Raw genomic sequence first — 15540 nt, forward strand, 5'->3', positions numbered from 1 at the left:
TTAGCTGAATTATCTCTGGTTATTTAGGCTGAGAGCACAGCTAGCAGCTAACTAAGTTAGCCACATACAGACTGGAAATAGGGACAAAAAGCTAGCCTAAGAAGTTGACACTGATTTACAGGGGAGTTGCTGGTAGGACCTTTCAAAAAAAATAGTGAACCAACAATTTTACTCTACACTTTTAGGGCACATGGCGTCTGTCCAACTTCCTATTTCTCAGACTTCCCATTTCTCTGACCATACATTTATATATTGTTGCACTCCCATTTCTCCAATTTAAGTAGGCCTAATCCTAAACCCAACCATAACCCTCTAGAATCAATAAAAAGTCAAATTAATGGGTAGTCAGAGAAATGGGTGGTTGGACTGACATATTCTTCCCACACTTTTAGACTTTTGAACATAGCTTTTTAAACAAATATTGGATATCATGTTAGTGAATGGGGTTAAGAGCTGCTGGTTTGTCTTTGTTTTTTGTTTTCTTTTACCTTTTTGAGCTAGGTTTTTGTTTTATTACTAATCTAACTAACTGCTGGCCTGGGTATAGTTCCATTACTGTAGAGACATGAGTTCAATACCCTGATAATACAGTGCACATCTCTTGAAATTCTTCCAGTGATAAGTTTTGATGTATTGAACCGTTGCTACAGCTGTGGTTCATCCTCCTCCACGTCAGCTCGGAAAAGAAAAGCTCTGGCGTCTGGTTTGTCTTGGCAATCTTTTTGACAGGGCTAATGGATGTTCTGGCTTTGTACGGTGCATGCACATGCTCAAATGTTTTGAAATACATCACTAATGCGAGCAGTGATAGATTCGTTATGTTATTCGCTTGAATGCAGTGTATATTCACATCGCAACAATGCATCTTTCTTCATATTCAGGATGGGTGGAGAGCCTGGGGTTGGTGAATCAGCAACATGTTCTGCGGTTGTTCCAGAGAAGGTCTTCACAGTGAAGTTTTTGTATTCTCAGTTGAGTCTGAAAGTATTCCCTTTCTTTCCTGACTTTGTTTATTTAACAGGGAAGCTGAAAAGGCTCCAAGCCCCCTTTTTATTCATGTTTGTTTTGTTAGTTATGAGTCATATTTTGTTTGGGGATGTTTTCATGTTTGCATCGTGGTGAAGCGTTTAAAATGATCATGTGGTACTGCTGTCTTCATGTTCCTGTGTGGTACAGTGCTCCTCTGTTTTTAACTGTGTAATTGACAAGTCGGTCTTTTGTGAAAGGTTCAGGGAACAAGCGGGGGAGGAGAAAGATTGTTTTTTTTACTCAGCTCCATACCCCACCATTTCTGTTTTTTTAAGTTTCCAGTTTCACCCGACTTGTTTCCGTTGGGTTTTATTCATGACCTCCATCTGGAAATAATATATGTTCATGAAAACAAGCCATCAGCAATTTTAGGGAAGAATTGTCCGTGTGTGTGTGTGTGTATGTGTGTGCATGTTCGGGGAGGGGGACATTAGGGCCTCTTCAGTGGGGTCCACAGACTCACCAATGTAACAGCAGTGAGAAAGATGTCTACGACTGAGCTAAGAACCAAAGCTTCCATCATTCTCTCTTAAAATCCTCATGCAATGCATTTGTGGTCTGGCTTAAGTCTTTGATTCAAATGCAAAGTTAGTCATCAAATGTTAGAAACCGCAGCTGCTGGGAAAAATTACGTGTCAGGCAGGTCTTTGGCAAAATGTTTGACCTTGGCTCAGACTAAAAATATGCATTAACTTAGTGAAAGCCTGCATAGTTCTGCAGGAAAGAAGATCTGGCTTGTGTTTGAGTTGCTCGCAGGAGCGTATGCAGCCTGTGACGGGAGAGATAGAGCAGATATTCACTCGACTCCAGGCTCACAGAAACACCTCTGTGCCTGTCTGCCGCCTTGGCTGCAGTACACAGGAGACCAGCCGGTCACACCTGAGAGCCTCTGAAGAGTAGCCAGGCATTTAGCCGGCCTGTCCCAAGCACAGAGGCTTCTTAGTTTGCAGCTTGCTGTCTGTATATCTAACTGTCTAACTAACTATTTGTCTGTCTGCCTGGAGCCGATACTATCTCTTTTAGAGCCACAATGGCTTTAGCAGGCCCCGAAGCAGAGAGCAAGTAGGTGTGTGTGACGAGGAGAGGTTTTCATTTCTGTCTGTCTGCAGTGAGGGGTGGAGAGGGGGGTGTGTGGTTGGATCATGTTTTAAAAGCCCTGAAGTTAACCCCAGTCAAAAGGTTTATACCCACCACTAAAGGCACAGAGGCATCTTGAAAGGTGTAATAGCTCAGCCTCGTATCCAGTGACATCCCTACGGACCCACTGCGTAGGTATCTGACTAAGTGCTGCATGTTTATTCTCCAAAGCTAAAAAAAAAAAAAAAAAAAGGTGTTGAAATAAAATTTTAAAAAATTGAGCCAAAGCAAATTTTACAAAGTGTTTAATTCATGTGCAGTGGTTTACCTTCACTGTTGGCTGCCTCACTCACTAGGAGAAATTGCAAAACCTTTTTTTTTTTTTTCTCTCCGTTATGAGATCGCCACATGTTCCTCTGCCCTGCATTCCCTCCCACTACATCACAGCAGCAGGCTGGGTCATTTTTCTTTTGAAGCCCCCCACCCCACCCCCGCCCTCCACCTCTCTTCCCCACCAGTCCATCCATCATACAGAGTCTGTGGAACCCCCCTCTGCCCCCACCGGTCCACCTTTGCTGCTGCTGCTGCTGCTGCTGCTGCTGCTGCCCTCCCTCCCTGTTTGAAACGCTCCTTGAGGCCAAAAAAACTCCATTGCTCCACTATTAATTTAGGCCTGCGCCACTGCTGTTAAATTGTTCCACTCTATACATAACTCCAACCCTCCATCAGTGTCCTCCGCCTGCCAGTCTTCCACTGCTCATGTCTTCTTCCAAGTCACAGCCCACAACTGCTGTGAAGCATCTGGAGTTTCCCCCCGTCTTTCAACTGACTTGAGACCTGAGGGCAGGGCTGCTGAGGATCAGGGACTGTGGTTTGTGTGTGTGTGTGTGTGTGTGTGTGTGTGTGTGTGTGTGTGTGTGTGTGTGTGTGTGTGTGTGTGTGTGTGTGTGTGTGTGTGTGTGTGTGTGTGTGTGTGTGTGTGTGTGTGCTGCCGACTACCGCTGCTTTTCAAATCAAAGTGCCTGCCTTTTGTTGCGTGCTCTGGAATCCCCTCCGTCACACCTCGGCCATTTCTCAGCAGGGGAACTATTGCCCCCAGACAGAGGAAGACTTCCTCCTCTACAGTTAATCTGCTATCACAAATACATCCTTTGTCTCCCCCTGAGTTACAGACTTACACTGGAATTAAATTAATTTGTGCTTTCGGGACTTTAAATGCAATAAGATTTTCCAATTTCTTCATACACGCAAACAAGTCTGGGTTTTCTTCTGCACATAAAATTTGACCTTTTTATTTTGGACACAATGGGCAAACACTCCTTGGAGTAATTCTGTTGATCCAGAAAGTTTTACCATTTGCATTTTTCCTATTTAGAGCCTGGGATTTGAGGGGGAAAATCTAATGTCGTAATTTGAAACACCTATTGTTTCTTTTTCTGCAATTTAATGTATTGTTAATTTAAAGATCTTGCATGATGTTCTATATCTGACATATTTTTATATGCATTACCAGATGCCTTGCAGTATGTTTGATGGACCACAGTGTTGACAATAGTGTGTAACCAACTATAATTGTTACTGAGATACTTGTCTCTGGCACAATGAAGAGTAGCTTCTGTTGGCTTGTGCAGGTTGTTAAACCTGTGGAGCTGCGAACTGTAACTCTTTGCCACAAGTCCCCAATTAGGGCTCTGCCCACACAGCCATAAAACAGTTAGTGGAATCATTCAGCGGCTGTTAGATTTAACACTATTAAGAGTTCATTAGTACCTGCATATACAACTGCTGCTGCCGTTGAAGGATCATTAGCATAGACCCATTAAAACAGAGGCCTAGAGTAGAGGCCTCATATTAATTAGGCTGCCTTTTAGCAGTCACCTGTAGCATAATTGGTTATTACACAAACCCAAGCCCATATTACTTTTGTTGTTTAAAAACATTACAGGTTTATGAAATGGGTTGAACACTGAGCTGCAGCCAGACTGGTAACAGACAAATGAAAAATTACTTTTCAGTTTAATGTGATTTAATTTTTTTAATCTGAAATGGTCATCAAAATAATTATTTTCTTGCATTATTCTGCCTTTTTTTTTTTAATTAATTTGTCAATTAGTTAAATTATAGTCTATAGGCTTTTAAACCTTATATAACATTGGTCTTACTGTCTTGTTTAACATACAGCACAGTAACGCGACAACAGGGAAATTACACATCATTTGTGCTCACAGTGTGTTGGCAAGCTTCAATGACACCACCAGACACGTTGTCACTGCTGGAATTCAACACAACGACAAATTAAAGAAAACATTCTCTGCAGGGAGATAATGTCTCCACCAATATATAGCATTACATAAGTTGTGTTGGTAAGAAATATTTACATATTTTCATTATATGTTTTTCTTATAGGCAGAGACAGTGGTGAACACCCTTGGAGACAGTACATACATAGTGATTATTTGTAGGAATTAACACAAGGATAAATAACCAAATATATAGGGAAATACAGAGCACTGAGCACATAGGAACTAAAAGGGTGATAGTCACTTGTAAAGAGTCTCAGACTGAGGTAGACAAACACCAGGGCTGACAGAGGGGAGGGGAGAGGAAGAAAAACATCTTGGGAGAAGGAGAGAGTGGTTTTGCCAGAGGTCGTCTGAGACTGGGTGGGGTGCAGACAGAGATGGAGAGAGATAAACTATCTATCCATCTGGTTTCAAGTATGGTGCACTTATTTCTACCCCTCTGAACAGCCATGTAGCCCCTTCGTTCATATTTAAAAAGTGATTGACACGGCTGATGACCAACTGCTAAATAGACATATTTTGTTTGATAAGTGATAGGGCTATGTAGAAATGACACTTTCTGAACATATTTGTTCAGTGTGTTCCAGGGACACATATTAGGGACACTGTTTTGTATCTTTGCATATTGTATTTTACTGATATGGTAGTATGCTGATTTAGGGTAGACCTAGGTATGTTAGAAAACCAATAGCCTACATTAGGCATTGTCATCTGGTGCGTTAAGTGTTGTTGAAGGTATTGGAGACAGATTCTGCTAAAACTGACAAAGACAGTATAATGTGAAACACCGGTCCAAAAAGTCTTTTTTGATGTCCACATCAAACTTGTGCATCTCAAGACAACAGAAAATAGTGTCTGTACCTACTCGTCAGTTTCATCTAAAGACATTTAAAAAAAAAGCATGTGTCACTTCTGAAGGTCTTCAAGTGTTGGATCAGGAAAGCTCCAGGCTGTTGGTGTAAATATATAAACCCCTCTGGAGGCCACGTTTGGTTGTGTGTAAGAATTTGTTGCAGTCAGGTAGGCCTTTGGTTTGGTTGGCTACATTTGATCTGTCAGGTTCTGCGCAACTGTCATGTAATACGTGGAACAGTCCATTAACGCACGAGGGCATCCATTTGCACAGGTTCATTTTGAACGGCTTTGGAAATGGCCAGAAAATGCAGATATTAACAATTTCACATAAAATCAATATCGTTTGCTAACCAAAATTACAAACTTTGTTGACTTGGGCTTAAGCAGGAGCAGAGAGAAAATGTGTTTTTCCTATGGCTCCTAAGGGTTTAACCCCCCAGGGAGGATTTAGTGGTATCACCCAATTTTAAACGCACCACCTAGACGTAAAAAAAAAATGGCGTGCACGTGCCTAAAATCGACACGAAGCCTATTTCGTCTAAAGATACAAACAAATTTGCCATCTTCAGCCCAAAACAGACGTTTTGTAAACAAACAAACGTGTCACATAGTTTACCAACACTACACAAAGCCCAAAGAGAGATATAAGACGGATATGGCAATAACAACAACACCTGAGTGACAGGGGTAAGTGCAGGTGCAGAGATGTCCGGATCCATGTCGACTTTTGGAGGGAAAACACTGCCTCGACTGGTGTGTGGAGGTGTTTTGTGTTTGTCGCGGATCATCGGGGACAAGTTACCTGTTGAAATGGTGGGAACATCTCAAATCTCTCCAAGCAAGTCGAAGACCGAGGCCGTGGCTTCACAGAGTTCAAGGTGAGTCCGCATCAGTTTAACATCAAGGCATTGACTGGTCATCGTTATTGTGTATGAATTGCACAGTTGCCGTCTGTTGTATGGAGAGCTCTGCTGGGGATCATGACATCTGTAATGAGGTGCTCTTGGTGCTGTTGTTGTCCTTGATAAATGAAACCTCACCACTTTGAAAGCTGTGTGAACAGGAATCTTAAACATCACTAGGCTACATTTTTAATTTCTCACGGATAAGCAATCATCAGAATGACTTTCCAGCTAGGTGTGTGCACCTTAGTCCTCAAGCCCCACAAGAATGTCCTCTTGTTGTTGCCATAGTTGTTTTGACTAATACTTTTCCCTACAGCTTCATGGCTCTTAATTGCTCCTGATTGTTCTGCTGCCAGGGCTTTATCACTGTAGCACCAGTTTGTAATGTTAATGTTAATGTTCTCCTGGATTTAAATAAAGACAAAAGCTTTATCTGTTATACTTAATTAAGGTCAATGTGTCAGCAATGACTCTTGATGAGTGCCATTATTTCTTAAAAAGGCTGTGTACTTTAGCAAGTAGTTGCCATAATCAGATCCTGGCTATGCTTCAGATATGTGACTGTTAACAAGTCTATGAAGCAAACTCTCCAACTAGAGGTGGGCAGAGGTTTTACAATACCCAGGTTATTGCAATGGGCACTGAATCGTGTTCCCAGATTTCCTGCTTCTCCTCATACCTACTGGACCTCAGTTTCTTGTATTCAAATAAACTGTGCAATGTTTATAACCACTGCAAGAACTGAAACCCCCATTAAGCTACTTTACAACCTAATTGAGCATAATTGGCGCCACAATCTGGACTCTTGAGTAAGTTGCCTCAAATGAAGTAATTACGTGTGATCACTATGGTAAAAATAGTCACAGTGGTGGATGGTCCACTTTCTGTTTACCTGAGCATGAGGGGTCAAGAGGTCTCTTTGGGGTGAAGGCTTAGGTTACGTTTGCAGAAGGGCCTTCAAGCTCTTCTGCAAATAAGAGTTGGTGATCAAACATCAAAGTCCTGGTCCTGGGTGTGAATGCTGGGGTGCTGTGTTGGGTTTGGGGTGGGGGCTTGTGGTCACTGACAGGTCTGGGAACAGATAATGGATCAGGAACCCCCTCTACATCTCTGCCCCTTGTGTTCCCTCTCAACTCTCAAGATAACACCGGCCCCCTAACACTAAATCCATAACCTCTGTGACACTGGTGCTGCTGGACAAGTCTACCATCTGACCCCACTTAGTCACATGCTGGACCCTTCCCTCGTGATAATCCTCTCAGTCAAGTGACAAAGGGTCAGCTGAGTAAGCTGAAAAGTAATGCAGGAATGAGTGTGTGGAAAAGGTCGGCGGTGAGCTTAATCAAAGCTGCACAGCGTTAAGTTTTTTCTTTCTTTCTGAGGAACATTTTTGCGCTCTAGTGAGTCAGTGACCTGCACAGCATTATCAAGTGCCTGTTGAGCACTTTTCTTTGTCTCCTCTGTTATGAAAGGATTTGGAAGGAGAGACAAAGCTGGCTGCGATCTTCGATTTCCCTGCTTTTCCCCTTATGTTGCCTCTTAGCATCACATCTTTGCAAAAAAGAGAACTTAATCTGTGTTACTCTGCTTGTCTGGCTGTCTGAAGAAATAGCAACTGACTATAAACACGGCTCCTTTTTATTTAGAGGAAATAAAACAGAACTCAGAGATTAAGTTAAAACTGCTGTCCTAAGTACAGAGTTACTTGACCCAGGAAATCTCTTGGTAACCAGGACGCTTGAGGAGCTGAAGAAAACAAAGAATTTTTCTCAACATAAGGGAGATACTGTTCAATGAGACACTAGCGCCCCTGACAGGAAACAAAAGTTACTGCTACTAAAAAGGAAAGAGGGAAAAAACAGAACTTTACTTTCTAGTCTCCAGTGCCAGGTCTGGGCCAACCTGTCCCCAAAGGGACATAAGTTTACTCTTTACTGTTACAGGCTTAAGGGAAAGGTTTGGGGAAAATAAAACTTTCATGCTGCGTTTGTGAGAGTGAAAACTGACTGAAAACTTGTTTTGCTACAGACTGTGAAAAAATAACTAACTTTCTTTCTTCCATGCGGCTTTAATAGTGAGATATGTGTGAGAAAGTGGATGAAATCATATCCAAAAATGCCTGCCATATCTAAACGAAACATTATCCCAAGTGAGAAGTGTTTGTTACAAATTTAGTAACCAATAGTACAGTGTGTGATGTTTGATTGGCATATCTACTGGCCACTGGTCAGACTGTTGAGAGAAGGAGAGAGGGGGAGGACAAGGAGACAGAGAGTAAAGCAAGAAAGCTAAACACGGGGAGAGCCAAACAGCTAATCGGCTAAAACAGAGAGTTTGACCAGAGTTACAAAAACAAGGAGGCACCTACACAAGCAACAGACCGCAGAGACTCAGACAACAAGAGAAGATACTGTCCTGACTCCTGATCCCCCTCACCCTCTGTGACCATGTCTGACTGTGAGGGGCTACCAATGGGTGAGACGAAACATGAAGTCTGAATGAGTCTTGTGCGTGTGTGTGTAGATGTTCAAAAGAGATAAGAGGTGCACATGTTTGCATGCTTGTCTGAAAATTGTTTGGACTTATAATCTGTGTGTGTGTGTGTGTTTGAGGGTGGGGGTCTTTCTCAGCCCATCCTGTTTTAGTCTAAGCCGTCCACTGGGACAGCTCACCCAGCAAGCATTCAGCCCCAAAGAGGAGCCGGTTCGGTTTGGGCCCTTATATGGAAACTTGGAGCGATTCTCCTCTGGGTTCATCAAAATAATGTAGAGTGACTTTGCATAAGTTTTAATCAGAGACATGTTGAGAATTTAAACAAAAAAAGAAAAGAAGAGAGAGACAGTAGAGGAAGGAGGCCCGGCTGGCTGGAGGTTCAAGATTCCTATCAAAGCTGTAGGCTACTTCTCGTCTGCTCGGCCGTTCCACTTGTTGCACAGTGTTGCATGTGACCTGGCTGTTCCAGGTCTGCGTAGCCAGAAGCTACAACGGTGTGTTGTGTGTATGTGCAGGTGCCTGAGTGTGCATGTGAGTGCGCATGTGAGTGCCTACATGTGTGTGTGTTTGTGTGTTTGTGGCAGCAAAGCATTAAGTGAAGGGTCATTTCCCTCAAGTGCAGCCAAGCTGACAGAGGAGCTGGAGCATTACTACCACCCAGCTGACAGACGAACAGAAACAATCAGTTAAAAATAGAAGCCTTTCCCTTGTCTAGTTCTTTCACTTGCTCATGTTTCACTCTCTCTCTCTCTCCCTTTCCCCTCCACCTCCGTCTCCTACTCCTCTCTATCTTCCCTCCCTGTCCTTTTATCCCCTCTTTTTCCTGTTTCCTCTCTGGCTCAATCCATGCATGGTTCCTTCTTCGGTGTAATTGAACATCACTGAGCAGTTTAAGAACTGTTTGATCTTTGTCAGTTACATAAACCACAGCCTTGCTTGGCGACAACAAACAAGTCTGTGGTAATTGCATTTGATAGGCAGCTGACCACTCTCTGACCGCACCTCGGTTATCACATCATATAATTCCCCAATGCATTTGCCAGGAAATGGTATCAAGCTTGATAGGCTGAATCACTGTGAATCTTGACTGACACAGTGAAGCATCCTTATGTCACCTCCTGCCTTTATTTGCTCCACTTTAATGAAATGCTCTCCTGTGTAGCTTTACAGAGTGACAGATTTAAAGTATTTTTCCACAGCCGGTGATGCTCCTTATCCCCTTCCGCATCTCTCTGATGTTGTTGTGCTGCAGCTTCCTCCACTTTCCTTTTGTGGTCCTCCTCTGCCTTCTTTAACCTCCTCTTCAACTCGTGTTGCACACACCTGCACAGCCTCTTTCCATCCCTGAAGGCTCCCCTGGTTGAGGAGGATGTTGGTGCTACTGGTGAACCTGTTTGTTGTTTGGAAAGCAGTGTTTTATCTTATGTGGCTGCTTATCAGGAAAAAAATCAAATGAAAGATGTCAATTATTTATCTGTGAAAGTACATTTTTTGTGCAATGTTTTTAATGTGACGTCTCATTACTTTTATTCAAGCATTTGGTGAATTTGGAAACTTAAAGTAGAACTCCATTCCCTACTTTTTTCTTTGAACCTGTATCAAAACCAAGTATTGTTACAGCAGCACAGTGCTAAGTATAGGCCGAGGACTGGTTTAATGTGAAGTATTGAGGAAATAAAGAAAAAAAACAGATTTCTGTGCAAAGGTGGACCAAAAATCCAAGAACCGTTGGCATTGAAGAGGTTAACAGGAGGTTTACATGCTGAGGCCAGTCATCTGAACAAAACAGCACTTGTAGAAATAAACAGTTTGGAAATGTGGTCCAGCAGCTTGAGAGTCTAGAAAGTTTTTTAGCTTCAGTTTCAGTGGGTTCATTGAGCAGTTCACAAACCACATTTTAGTCCAAATTGTGTCGTCAACACCTCTGTTGTCACAGAAACACAAAGTGCAAATAATCTACTGCTGATTTAAATACTGTTTTATCCTAATGGGACATTTATCCTTTAAGATTTTAACTGTTTTGTAGTTATAGGATAGGATATAATTAGGTCCTATTTGTGAGGGTTTTGAGACAGTAATCTGTAAATTCCAGAGTTGGCTTTTATTTTGATACACACATTCAGAGCCCTTTATACTTGCAGCAAAGTATCTTTCAGTTCAACATGTGTCCTGCAGGTGTCAGTATTAGCCTACTTTATGGATGGTATCATGCTCACTGAGTGAAGGCAAGGCAGAGTATCATGAAAAGTGGGAAGTTACATTGAAAAAAAAAGGATTAAATAGGGGCGGGTGATAGAAAAGGAGATAAGATAGTAGAGAGAATGGGAGATGACCAGAGAGGAGTGAGTGGGATATGAATAGGGGACATGGAGGAGTAGGGAGGATGAAGGGGACGAGGAGAGAGGCGGTGGCTGTCTCCAAGCCGATCAGTTCTGGTGGAAAAAATGAAAAGCTGCACTGGCTGCTGCATTTCATGTAACTGAGACTAATGGAGGCATCAGTGGAAGCTGGCAAGTCTTTATGTGACAGAAAAACCATCAGCATCCAGTTTCTACTGCCTACATTACTATATGTATGTAGGCTGGAGTGACTGTGCTCAAAAATGCAGATGAGAGATGAAGACAGCATCATGGTCCACTGACGTCAGCCCTCCATCTGCGTCCCGAATATGAGGACAAGTAGCTACGCTGATGTCAAACCTATTTCTCATGTTAACAAACTGGCTGAAAATGGGTCATTTGTCACACAGGTGTCAACACAGTCACCTGCAGTTGACAATGAAGACATAGAGGGAAACGTGACTGGCACAACATATGCATTGGAGCCAACTCCGCAGGAGCAAGCAGACGGCAGATCTCCTCAGCAGAGTTTATTTTAGGCGATATCGATTGAAGGACTGAGTTGCTTTGACTTTGAAAGGAACAGGAGAGGAGAGATCGGCAAGTGCAAGAGGAAAAGTCAATTGATGCAGGAAAAATGAAGTAAAGATTAAAAAAAAAAGAATAACATGAAATGGAAAGCTTATCAATTTAAGAGACAAAAGAGAATTTACGGTGCGAGGCCGTGGGTGGTGGTGCATGAAAAGTGAGTTAAAGATAACACAGTGCAGATGGTGTATGGGTTTTCCACCCATGGCCATTTCACATACATGTATATTCTATGTAGCTTGTACAGAGATGGAGAAGGAGCAGAGTTCTTGGTTGTTCAGGAAATGGGGGGAAGGGTGTACATGGATGTTTCAGCGACCAAGTCAAATGTGATTAATGTTGTAGACGCTTGAGAGAACACACAGCACACACTCTGCCTTGCACAGTGTGTGTCCATGTTACACGCCATAGCACTCTTGGATTTTTCTTGTGTTGATCACCATCCTTTTAAGATGAATGGATCATTTTCAGAAACGTAGGAGGTTGACGAATTACAGCGTCTCCCACTGAGATGCAAGTTGCTGTTTTTTTTTGCTGCTTTTTAATGGTCACACTCCAGCCCACATTAGTAGATTCCCATCCCATGAACTACACCAATCCTATTCTACTTCTCCGTCCAAGTTATGCCTCATTAACATATAGATTAGAGCTCGGTGTGGTTTATAACCCCTTTCCCCCACTTCTATGGCACCATTAGTGTGTAGGCGAGGAGGTCAGGTATGAGGTATGAGAGAGGAAGGCAGGAAGAGGTACCAGAGGTTGACACGGATGCAAAGCTCAAGTAATAAGCTTTGATACAGTGTCATGAATTTGTACGGTATAATAGTCTCCTTGTGACCATCTGCATGTCAGTCCCTCAGAGTGTTTGCCTGTGCGCTCAATGAAAATCTAATCCTGTTCTCGGCACATGTGCCATATCTTTTTTGCACGTCTGCCCACTCTCTCCTGGAAGACGGAGTCCTCCTCTTTTGTAGTTCGCTCCCTTCTCTCCCTCTTGAAGGAAGGATTTAGAAGAGTTTCTCCTAATCCAAATTGAGGGTCTAAATATAGAGGCCGTTGAACGCTGTACAGATTTCGAGGCCCTTTGAGAGAGATGTGTGATTTTGGTGCCACATAAATAAAACTGACTTACTGTGTGTTCTCAACAGAGACAGGCGTATTGATACGGTCCATAAAAGATGAAACTACTGTACGGCTGGAAAAAGAAAAGTTGGATGTGGGAGATTGTTTCCTAACACTGGGTTATATATTTTGTACAACCCACGGGGACTTCTTTTCTCTCCACTTTTGGATTAGGGGTTCACCTTTTTAAAAGCACTGCCTTCAGTAATTCACTTAAAAGTCGTTATTCAGTTTTAAATTGTCAGAGAGTGAGTCACTCTTTGGACTCAGTGTTACTATTCAATGGCTTAAATTGTCATTTAAACCTTGTTTGAGTTTGTGTTCATTTTCTACAATTCTCAATCAGTCGTAAATTGTAAACTAACCACAATTCATAAAGTGCTTAGGTTCATGTTGGGCTACTTGCACTTGCACTTAACTATACTTATATTTCATATGGTACGCTGCTATTTACTCGCCCTCATCTTAGTAACAGCTACACATAACATTTTACACACAAAATCAATGATGACCTCATAAAATATGGTGCACTGCATAATATAGATTAAGTTACCCAGCAGAATACAGAAGCTATAATTAGCTCAAACGTCACCAAACACCAAAGACATACTGTAATCAGCAATATAATATTTACTAACATCACACTGCAAGTTGCTTTTTTCTGCACAGTAACTATTTTTGTTTTGTACTTGAGGAAAAATTTGAATGCAGTGCACTTTCACTGTTACGAAGTAGTTTCTTTGCTATTTGTGATAAAGTAAAGGATCTGAATACTTCCATCACTTTACTCAGCGTGTTATCAGGATCTCAGCAGAATCTTATACTTAAGATTACACTTTATATTTTAAAAAAATGAGATTGCATCCTGTGTCTTTATTGACATGCAGTTTGGGGTTCTTGTTGCTCGCTGACTATGATGGTGTAGCTTCCATTAATGGACTCCATTAAATTCATGGCAGAGATGTAATTTGTCATTCAGCCAAGTTAGGTTTACCACAACCCATAAATCAAAACTCAGTGCATTTGAAAAATGGCAAATATGTGGCTTTACAACTGCTGACTCACTTTAAAACTGAACACACCTATTGTAAAACTCAACAGAAACCAAGATGATACTAAGTATTTATTTTGGACAGTCCAAATAGGGTGTTGGATATTAACCCCATGCCATAGGAAGAGCATGCTATGTTTACCCTGTGATTGACAGGGTTATACATACCACTCACAGGACAGGGAAGAGGAGCTGGAGTAGGACCTGTAACACTGCTCTACAGCCTCAGGATTAGCAGCTATTTACAGACCAAAAGCAGATTCTCCTCTTCTACGCTTGCATGCCTCCACTGTCTCTCTCCTATAAAGTCTGGCTTTGACGCAGCATCCATAGAGATTTAACAGGGGACAGGATTTGCTGTTTTTCATGCCTGAGCCACCAAACGCTTTGACTGTATTTTGTCTTACTGTGACTGTAGCTGCAGCACCAGATCAGTGCCTGTATTTACTGTATTGTCTGTCTTAAGCAATGGTCAAGCATCTAGTCATAGAGGACTGATGAAAACACAAAATGATCCACTGACAGAGTTAAAATCAGTATCGCTGCATAAATGGGAAAAATATGGTTTCATTTAACCAATCTTGTGACTCTTGAAAAGTGCATCATATTTCCACGACTCCTTCAAATTCTTAAATTTGGGTAAATGTGGGTCTTTGTAGATATTACCGAGTCTGGCAGTGGAGTCCTACATGCATAATGCTATTAGGGGCCATGTCCAAAAGACTGCACTAAAAACACAAGTGGTGACCCAGTTTTACTGAATCATAACATCATTATTTGGCATTGCGGCTGCTTGTGTGGCCCACACTAGTACACTGCACTGTGAAGCTGCAGTTTACTTTCATGCTGAGGCCTTATCTTTGTTTTGCGCACTGAAAACAAATCAAACCCACAAAATACATGCTTTACAATCTACAGTATATAAGTCACCTGCTTCTGTTGGGAACTTCTGCTGAAATATTCATTTTTAGAAGAGTTTGGTGCAGCAGATGGCTCAATAAAGTATTGATACACATTTGCATGCAGTATGAACGGAACATTTTTAGCCATGCAAAAAGCTCTGTGGCTGGTAGTATTGATCTGTTGGGCCACCACTTTGCTCCAGACTGAAAAGCCAAACACTTACAGTCCCCAGAGGATACATCCTGATGACTTTATTGATTCTCTAACTTTTCCTTTAGTGCCACTATGAGGTTGACTTTTATGGTATTTTAACTGCCAAATATTCTATGGATTGGCGTCACGTGAACTCCTGTACGTTCATTTCTCAGGTTGAATTTTAATAACTGTGGTGATCTCCAAAGTTTTCATCTAGAGCCATCGTGATACACAACAACAGTCTAATTTGGTGACTGTTTAGTGCCAATCAGCTAATGTTAACATAGCAACACCCTAAACTAAGATGGTGCGCAGGGTTCACATATGCACAGCACTCATTATAAGACTGTAAGCATGCTAAAGCTAAAGCTAGCCCTCAGCTCACTGCTGTCCCTACAGCTGTCTTACTTAATGAGATGATGACCTCACTGGGATGAGCCATGGAGCACGTATCAAATTGTTGGTTTGAATGCGTTGTTTATAATGCTGTGAGAGTCCAATGCAGCTCCAAGTGCTTTTTATTATGCAGAGCTGTGAATAAAATGTTATCACTCTGCTGGATCCCCCCCACCCCCATTGAAACTAGGTCACATTACCACCACATAATTCATGATGACAAAAACTTTCAACAAAGGCTCTTCTTAACGGATTCAAGTTGATCTTGCCGGGTTAAACAAAAC

This window comes from Trachurus trachurus (assembly GCF_905171665.1).
Source record: "Trachurus trachurus genome assembly, chromosome: 22".
Classification (NCBI taxonomy): domain Eukaryota; kingdom Metazoa; phylum Chordata; class Actinopteri; order Carangiformes; family Carangidae; genus Trachurus; species Trachurus trachurus.